Raw genomic sequence first — 9,692 nt, 5'->3', positions numbered from 1 at the left:
AAATAGTACTCGAACCTGTCGTATTAATATATATTATAGAAGATAAGGTACTCGTAAAAATTAGAGACTACCTCGAGTTGACGTTCGATTGTACACGTACATCTGCGATGCTTATACGCAATTCGAAACTGTCCAGGATAAGTAAGAATCTAATTGAAAATATTCTTTTCTCCAAGTATTCGTAAGACATTTGGAAATGTACGATCGTATTCGAACCTATTTGCCATATGTTCCATTCCATCGCTACCGTCGCCATGAAAACTCGCATACCAGATGAGCGGCATCGGTAGCGGCACGGATCGCTTCTTGTCCGCCGGTAAAATCATGCCTGATTGGTCAGAACGTGTTGCACTATTTCGAACGCCGTGCCAATCATACGCAGTGACGTATGCAGCTCATAGGATAACGTGTTAGAATTTATCGAGAAACGCGTCTATCTCATCAACGATACCAAACGAGTTACATTAGCTTGGATGGAATTATAAATTCCGCGAAACTTAAATGAGATATCGAACGAAGGAGATTTTTTTTTTTGTAAAATAGCACTATGTCATTTTTTAACGCGACGTACGTATCACGTGTGGGAAAATTAACGTTGTTTTATATTTCAATGAAAATTGTCAAGATCTTGATCGATATAATCCCATTTCCGAATAAGATACCGAGGAGTAGATAACGTCGTTCGTAGCACGGCGCTCTTAAGTAGAATAATCTGGTGCAGACATATGGTTGTCTAATATATACTGTTCATTTCCTTAAAAAAGCAGATTACAATATTGCAATTTTAGACTTATATATATAGGGAAAAAGGAAGAAAAGAACCTCGTGTAAATTTTACATAATGTTTATTATTTATAGTGTACTCAGAAATGTTGGGCCTCAACCAGTGGGCCTTCTCTTTTTTTTTCTTTTTTCACTTTTTTTTTCTTTTGACATATTTGATCAGTAAACATCACAATGTTATCTTTTTCCTCTAGTCCGTACAGTTTTTCCTCTCTCTCTCTCTTTTTTTTTTGTAATTTCTTTTTCTCTCCATTAAAACCAACGCGCAACCTGCTCGTATCCGTTTTGCCTCTTCATGAATTTCTTAACACCGAGACTTCGCGTCCTCGTCGATTTCGGTGACTTTGCACACGGATGTTTCATTTTCTTTTTCTGCCCTTCTTATTTCTTATTCTCGTCGATTGAAAGATTAAAAAATCAATCATCGAAACGTATTAAGAAATCTCAGCTCTCCCTTCGTTCTTCGTTCTCTTTCTTTCACAGTTTCGTCGTTTCTCATTCGTTTTCGAAATAATACGATTCACACGTAACAAACGAACACGAAATCTTGCGTACAAACCCGTCACGAGCAGATTGTGCCTCGCAGAAAATAAATAATCATTCAGCTTCTTACGGTGTTTGGTTTCTCACCCACAAGATCAACATGCCAGCATATCCGTTACAACAAAACATCGAAATATAACAACTGTATAGAAAAACGCAAAACGGAAAAAGGAAAAAGATAAGAAAAAAATAAAAATAAATGATCTGCTACGCTGTATCGGTAATTTATAGATCGCAAGAAATGTATTGTTCAACGTGATGAAGTTTTCAATTATACTTTCTCTCATTCTCCCTCTTTCTCTCTTCCTTTCTCACCCTTTCTCTCTCGCTCTCTCTCACTCTCGCTCTCGTTCTCTCGCTCTCTCGCTCTTTCGCTCTCTGGTTCGTTCGTTCGATCGTGTCTCTGCTCAATGACCAATAATAATATAATATATATATGTATATATAATATGTATATCCGAGGCATAAATGTATTCGGGTTAAAACACAACTTAGCGTTAGTAATGTTCGCGTATTACAAAAGTTGTCGCCGAATACGAAACGGTCGATTCGACAATTAGAAAAAACGCATCGTTTGTTCTTTAATATTTTTTTATGTTCTTTCTATCGCTTTCTCTCTCTCTCTCTCACTTTTTAAAAATTCTTTTTATTTTGTTTTCCTCGTTTCATCCTCTTTCGTAATTTTTTCCTGTTTTTTTTTTTTTTTATTTTCTTTTATTCTGTCGTCTCGCTTTCACCTCGGGCCGATATTCGAGGAGCTTCTAAAAGTGTGTTTGAGTGGGCACTAAAAGTAGGAGAGAGAAGGACATAGGGAACGATCCAGGATGCTTTCTCATTCTTTACTTTTTCTCTTTCTCTCTCTCTCTCTCATTTTTTCTCTCTCTCTCTCTCTCTTTCTCTCTCTCACTCTCTCTCTCTCTCCCGAAACGGGCGGTAAGGTTGTAGAAGAATTGGGATTGGGGAAGTGACTTTCCTTTTCTCTTTTTCCTTTTTATTATAGTTATAGTAACCAACCACCCCCACTGTACACGCTTCTGCACGACTCTTCGTCCTCTCGTGGACATTGAAAAATTAGGATACGCACGTGTCAGAGTCGAAAAATGAAATTCTAGGGACGGTGGCCATTTTTGCCGGTCGATCGATTAACATCGTATCGACGTTAATATCGTATATTATATTGCCATTCTTGTCACGCCTTCGTTTCATTCTTCGATTCGATCAATTGAAAATTCTGCCGCAATTCGGTCGTCGAACGTTCGCGAATTATTTGCAACAACAAGGACTTTCCTTCTTTCTCGTCACTCTCACTCTATCTCTCTCTCTCTCTCTTTTGTTCGCTTCGCGCGCGCTCTCTCTCTCTCTCTCACTCTCTGTTTCTCTCTCTCTCTCTCTGTCTGTATTTTCTCTGTCCGACGAACACTTTCTTTTGCTTTTTCCTCTCTGTCTACTCTATTAACGACGTTCAAGGTCCCAGTGACACACGAAAAGCATACGAGGATCTATCTTAGAAAAGTCGAACGTCGTCGAAAAGATTCGTGCGAAACACCGTTCACCACGCGATTATCTTTCTGTCTTCTTGTTACTAATTTTATAATTTGTCAGTTCATTCGTCGGTTACGACGCGTTCGATCACGAAGCTTCGTTTATTTTCTACGCCGAAGACAGCTTTACGTTTCACTTCCTTAGTTTTCTTCGTTCGTTTCTCAAACTTTTGTACGAAGACACGGTACCATTCCTGAACACAACGAGATCGTGACGCGATCCGACCGTTCAACGACCGATGTACGGCCGCGCGCTAAGAAAATGCCGCGAAGCGATAGTGGCGCGCGGGTACGTGATCGTACTTTTTTTTTTTATCCTTTTTTTTATTTTTAAAGATCTCGTTTATATAAGGAATCGTCGGGGGGACTGAATATTCGAAAAACCTTGGTAAAAATATGTTGCGTGCCGTGACCCTGCGCCACTCGCCTCGCCGACGCTTCTGGCCCATCTTAATTAATTGTTTTTTCATTTTTTAAAGTTCTTTTTCTTGTTTCGTTAATCATCTTTTGTTTCTTTTAAACTCCAAACACTTCGTTCTGCCGTTGGCGTTATACGAAATGATCAGTTACAATATCATATTATATATAATATATATAATATATAATATAATACATATATCATATTCTACATTACATTACTATGTTCGAAAAATAATATTACAATATATAGTGTGTGTTGTTATGTGTATTATCATATTATTATTATTTTTTTTTGCTCTTTTGTTACTCTTCTTATTCCTCCTCTCCTCCATGATAGTAACGCCTCGCTTTTTTCTTACCTATCGCTTTTTTAAAATTTCTCTCTCTCTCTCTCTCTCGCTCTCTCGCTCTCTCGCTTTCTCTCTCTCTCTCTCTCTCTCTCGCTCGCTCGCTCGCTCGTTCGCTCTCGCGCTTTTCGTTTTCTCTCTCTTATCTCTTTCTTTCTCCTATTATTACGCGCGGTAGTATCTAAAATTTACAATTAGTTTATAAACCGACGACGATGCTGCTGAGAGGGCAAACAAGAGAAAATTTCGTTTAGCGATAAAGAGGACACAGCTGGATGTCTGTGTTTCCGGTCAACGTATCTGCTGCGTGTGTGTATACGATCGTATAAAATTATCATATTTTCGTGATTCAGTTTCGATACGATTAGAAACGGCGGGTTTTTTCTTTTTATTTTTCGTTTGGGAAGTTGATTTCGCGTGACTCGACGAATCACGAGTGGAACCAGACGAGAACGATCGACCCGAATCGACAATTCCGTCAATGTCGATCATCGAACGATTCGTTCTGACCGTTCGTTATCACGGAATGCCCTAGAAGATTTATTCTTCAGCAGTGGAACGTTATTCGTTGCTTCTCTCAGCAGTACGACGGGTCACGTAACTAAATCCATTTAGTGTGTTTGTGTGGATGTAAAACCGCTAGGCGCTTCTCTCTTCTCGTTCTCTTCGTTCTTTTTTTTCTTTTTTTAATTTGAATAACAATCACTTTTTTAAATTTGTTTTACTAAATATATCACAAACTGCCGGTGGTTAGTGCAGCGTCCGAGTTCGTGCTAAAATCGTTTATCGTTCATGCCGCTGATATCTTTTTCTCTTTGTAGATAGAATTCGATCGTTCTCGATGAAAAAAAAAAAAGGAAATTCTTCGACTTCGGCAAACTATTCTCTCACGTGATTTTACGTCGAAGCGTCGCGATAAATCGTTCGACACGAACTCCGAAGCTACCACCGGAAAAATATAACGTTAAGGGATTACATGTTAATAGTTACATCACTGTCGGAAGACGCTTAGTTCCGAAGGGTTCTCGATGGACAATCGCGAACTTTGGAAGCGTTCAACGAAAACTCTTCGGTCTCGTCTCCAACGTACGGTTAGTTTAAGTTGTCGAACTAGTAAATTTTTTTTATTTTCCGTTTATTATGCTGCCACAGAAGATTCTCATTTTTTTTCCTTTTTATTCGTTTACTCGTAAACTGTAAATATCTTTATAAATTCATTACCTTAAAAGTATATATTTATAATTATATTATATTACCTAATAATCTTCGTTTCGTTTTGTTTTTCATTTTTTCTTCCTTTCGTAACGATAGAATTATATCGCGGATGCCCAATAGATCGATACGCAATTTTGACGTTTACGATATTTCCTTTCTTCCCTTTCTCTTCCGTTTCTATCTGTCTATCTTTATTCCGAGAAACTTGTCGTTTCGTTCTTTCACTCGCTTCAATTTTCGTTTTTATTTCGTTCTTTTTTAGAAAACTTGTAGTCAAGGGGGGCAACCGTGTTTCTTAATTACGTCTGAAGGATATGGCAGGGTCGGGGGAGGGGGAGGGTGGAGGGATCAAGGACAGAGGAAATCAAGCAATTCTTTCCAAGTATTACAACGAGATACAGTAACATCGAATTAATTCTGCTTTTCTCGAGGCTATATAGGCGTTTTATCATAGTTTCGCCATAGAGACAGCGAAAATCAAGTACACTAACGTTCAATCGGCCGACACTGGGGTTAATATCCAGAGAAAACAATTGTTCGAACGAAAATGCTTTCTCGTGATACCAGTCGAGCACCCAGATTGCATCGTTGTCGAGTTAAAAACGTTCTGATCTTCTCGCTCTTTTCCTTCTTAATCGGAAATTATACTGCCCGAAATCACACCTTTCCAATCGAATTCGAAACAAAGCAAATCGCCGTAGACGAACAAAAGCAAGACCGCGGTGAAATTTCGTTCGAGGAACTTTACCAGCTAGGAACCTATATATCGAGATTACGCTGCAATCGTTCGCGTAGTTATTTTTAAAGAGAATAATGTATCACCTTAGTAACTAGGCTGTATACCTGGAACTATCGCTGTAAAAAGCTACCGCTGCCGCGAATCGATGGCAAAAGAATACTCGACTAACGAACAATTCGATAACTTTCTAACGCGTTGATTCTTCGGATTATTTTCGCACAGAGTAACAATCTCAAAGAGCTTATTTTCAAATTATAATTACGATCATCGCGAATCCCAATTTATCGATAGATCGTTCGAAATTGCTTGGAACCATCTTATCGATTTCCACGAGTTTAACTAATTCAACGAAATACGTTTTATACGAAAAGTAGAAAATTGTTGCACAAAGTTATAGAAGAGAATCGACGCGTTAAAAATCTATCCGATATATGTAATAAACTTGCTGAGGTAAATGTAATCCTTCGTAGTACCCTGAGGTCGACTTCCGAATATTTTCGATCGGTGGCGACAAAAAATTGATCAACAACGAAATATCAGTTGAATGAGAAAGCGACGAAAACGTTTGTAGAATTTTTGTAAGGCCAGAACGCTAAAAAAAAATAAATGTCAGGATATAACGGTAAGGAAGAGAATAGAGTACGAAGGATCAACTGTATTCTAGAAAGCAACGAATATCGAAAAATCGACGCCAAAGAACGTGTTTAAGACAGCAACGACGAGTGGGGGTCTCGACGCGGAACGAGGACATTGGAACTAGCGATCAGCAAAAGTGACACGGTGCAACTTCCTAAGCAACTATCTATCTCTAGAGAGTATAAACACCTGGGCGATTAACATACACGTATAATAGATATAATATATCAACGACAATCGTCTAATCGTAGCGTAGCTGAGGCGTGCGCGTTCGCGTACACGCAAATGATCAAGAACACCTACTATTTCCTAATACATAGTAATAATATATTACTATACTAATAATATATTACATGTACTGATAATATATTATATATTATAGTAATATATATAGTCGTGTGTGTCTGTATATATGTGTGTATAATATCGTGTATACACGTGCCTCTACGTAGAACTTCGAAAAGTGTCTAACGAAGCCATAGGTGCAGAAGCTGATACGTGAAGCAAGGGGAAAAACACGAGCACTCTCGGCGTTGTTCGAGTATCGTTAAAATGCGAACGTTCCTGGAAATGGCGGAGCGATGGATTAAAAAGGATCGATAGTTTGGACCTATCGTCGGAATTAGATCGATCGGACGATCGCTTGTATCTATAATATCCTGGGAATTATTCTATACGATTCCAAGATTCTTCGATTAACTTTCGTTAATTTCTTTTCTCCCTCGAACAAGTTGGTTCGTGGGTGTGATTACTATTTAAACGAACGATTACGCGACTACTTTAACCTTTCATTCTACATCGCTAGCGCAGAACAAGCGGGGGTTAGAGCTTTTGTCGCGTTCAACTTTGACGAACGAGGATCCGATTTTGTTTATTTTATCGTAACGAAGATCAAGGAGAGTGATTTATGCGTTTGGTTAAGGGCTGGGTGTACAGGGGTAAGGAAGGGTTATCGATATTTTTTCTTTTCGCTATTCGAAGCTTCGAAATATTCCTCAAATGGAGCATCTCTTTCTGTAATCTTTCGTTCTGTATCGTCTTAAGTGTTTTCGTTTTGTTTCGTTTCTTTTTGTTGATTCTTTCTTCGTTCAAGGCAAGGTATTCGTTTGTAGAAGATCCTGCACCGGAGAGCAAAGTGTAGGTTGGTTGTATACTCGCGGTGGGCGCGCGCGCGCGCGCACGCGTCCCTAGTCCCCGCCTGTCGACAAGGAAACTATAGTGAAAGCGATCGGTTTTTTCATTTTTCTAACCTCGTTTTCATCCATTTTTGTTTATCTTTTAGTTTTCCCGTTAAATATCCTACGTCATCTAAATTGTGTTTATATCTTTAAGTATGTAGTTATTTAGCGTTTATTTTATTTTACTTTTTTTTTTTTGCTTGCTCGTTATTTAGAGAGTACGTTGTTTTTTTTTTTCATTAATAGTATTTAATATTTAGACACTAAGCGTTACTCAGCTTCGGTTTTCTTAAAAAATTGGACAAGAAGGAGGAACCCAGAAGGATTGGTTTGGTAGGGGGGTGGGGTGGGGGGATATGTAAGGAAGGAGCAAAGGGTGTAAAGAGGAGACGTGGAAACAAAGTCCAGCGGGAGGAATATCGAAGGAGGGATAAAGTCGCGATCGCAAGAGAACCAAAGCGAATGCCAGGAAATTGAAACCTGACAAGGAGAATGTGCTCGGGGATCGTTCGTTGTACAATAAGAAAAATTGGACAGAATCGTTAGGGTCATCGAGGAAAGCGTTCTCTATAGACGTTTTCTTTTTAATATTTATCGTAATTTGCTCGTCCGTCTTCGTAAGGAGAAACGGCGGGCGGACATGGCGGATTAAAAAGTTTCTCTACGACACACTATCAGAAGCATACTAGGCGTTTAGGCTGAAATACAACTACCATGCAATTAGTCGAGCTAGTAAAAGTTTCATTTTGTCAACTATCAGCTAAGAATCGCGTACTCCTACGATGTTTAACGTTAACTACAGATTTTTCTTCTAGTAACTTTAAACTCGAAAAATACTATTTAGTCTTTGTTAACTTAGTTTCGAGAAAAAGTAATTAATTATTCGTCGTTACGTTTCTAACTCTTCTCTTCCTTAGTGTTCATTCTTTCTCCCTCTTTCTCTCTCTCTCTCTCTCTCTCTCTCTAGATTTTAGACATCGAAACTATTAATGTCAAATGCGTTTTTATTTTCTTTTTCATCTTCGTCTACTATTTTGTTCGTTTGCCTAGAAAGTTCAAGTTTAAAACGCTGTGTGTTAGCGTGTACGTGTCTCTGTGAGTGTGCGTGCGTGTGCATGTTCAACTAGACAATTTTCCCTCTGCTACGCTACTAGAATCGAAGAAACGTCTCCGTGCTTGTCCGGGTATGCGTCGATCTTCTCGCTAACGATCTTTTCCATTCCTTTCATTCCACGATCGCGTTAGTACGATTCGCCCTTATTTCTATCGTTTTTCGTATCTCGTGCCATCCATATGCGGGAAAATCGTCCGTTTCAATTCTGGAAAAAGTTGGTGTGTGCAGTGAGATATTCTGAAGAAAACGGAATTCTCTTAAAGAATCATAGCGTCGAAGGAGCATCGGCTCGATCGATATATCTCTGGGTATATATTTTTATACGTGTATAATATATACCGTGTGTGTGTCCATTTATCTGTCGATCTACGTGTACGTGTCTGTGTATCCGTGAATGTATATGGTAAATAGGTATGCGTGAGTTTGCCACGTAATGCACGTATAACGTAAAAATCCAGTTTACTTCGCTCTTCGTACTCTTCGTGAACCGCGTTCAACACCTTCGTTCATTTATCCCGTCGATTTTCCATTTCGTAGCGTCAATCTTTACCGATCCACCGACAAGGAAAATACTTACATCCAGCGTGCAAACGACGTTACATTAAAGAAACACCTCGCTCTACAGAGAAACGCGGATTCAATCGCTTTCACCCCGTCGAATTTATTTTCACATCCTTTTCCCAGTATAAGTAAATTCTTCCTTCCCGCTTTCCTTCTCCTCTCGTCTCTTTCCCTCTCGTCGAGAAGCTTTCCGCTTTTTCTTTCTTTCTTTTTTTTTTCTTTTTTTGTTTTTGCTATTTTTCATCGATGCTCGTTGCCAGCGCGATGTATCAATGTCGAATATCGTCGATCAAACTAACAAGTGTAGTGTAAATTGCGACCAAGGAGGCTTGTCCGTTGTCCTAGGGGTAAATATACATTATACATCGTACACGGTCCGCTTACGAGTTACTGTAGAATAAAAGTCAAAAATATATTATCATTATGTATATTCATATATATATTTCGTTCTGTTTCGTAGCCTACTATATTTAATTATTCTAATGTATGTACTGAGAAGCGTGTACGCGCGAGTCCGTGTCGCGATGCCATTTTACATAGACGTCGTTTCTCAACCCGGGATGATTACACGCATGTCGATTTAGAGAAGCAAAGCCCATCGTGCTACTTCTCTTT

The sequence above is a fragment of the Bombus pascuorum genome, chromosome 4 (assembly GCF_905332965.1).
Source record: "Bombus pascuorum chromosome 4, iyBomPasc1.1, whole genome shotgun sequence".
NCBI classification, from domain to species: Eukaryota; Metazoa; Arthropoda; class Insecta; order Hymenoptera; family Apidae; genus Bombus; species Bombus pascuorum.
The sequence above is the reverse complement of the archived record's forward strand: the minus strand, read 5'-3'. Positions refer to the sequence as shown.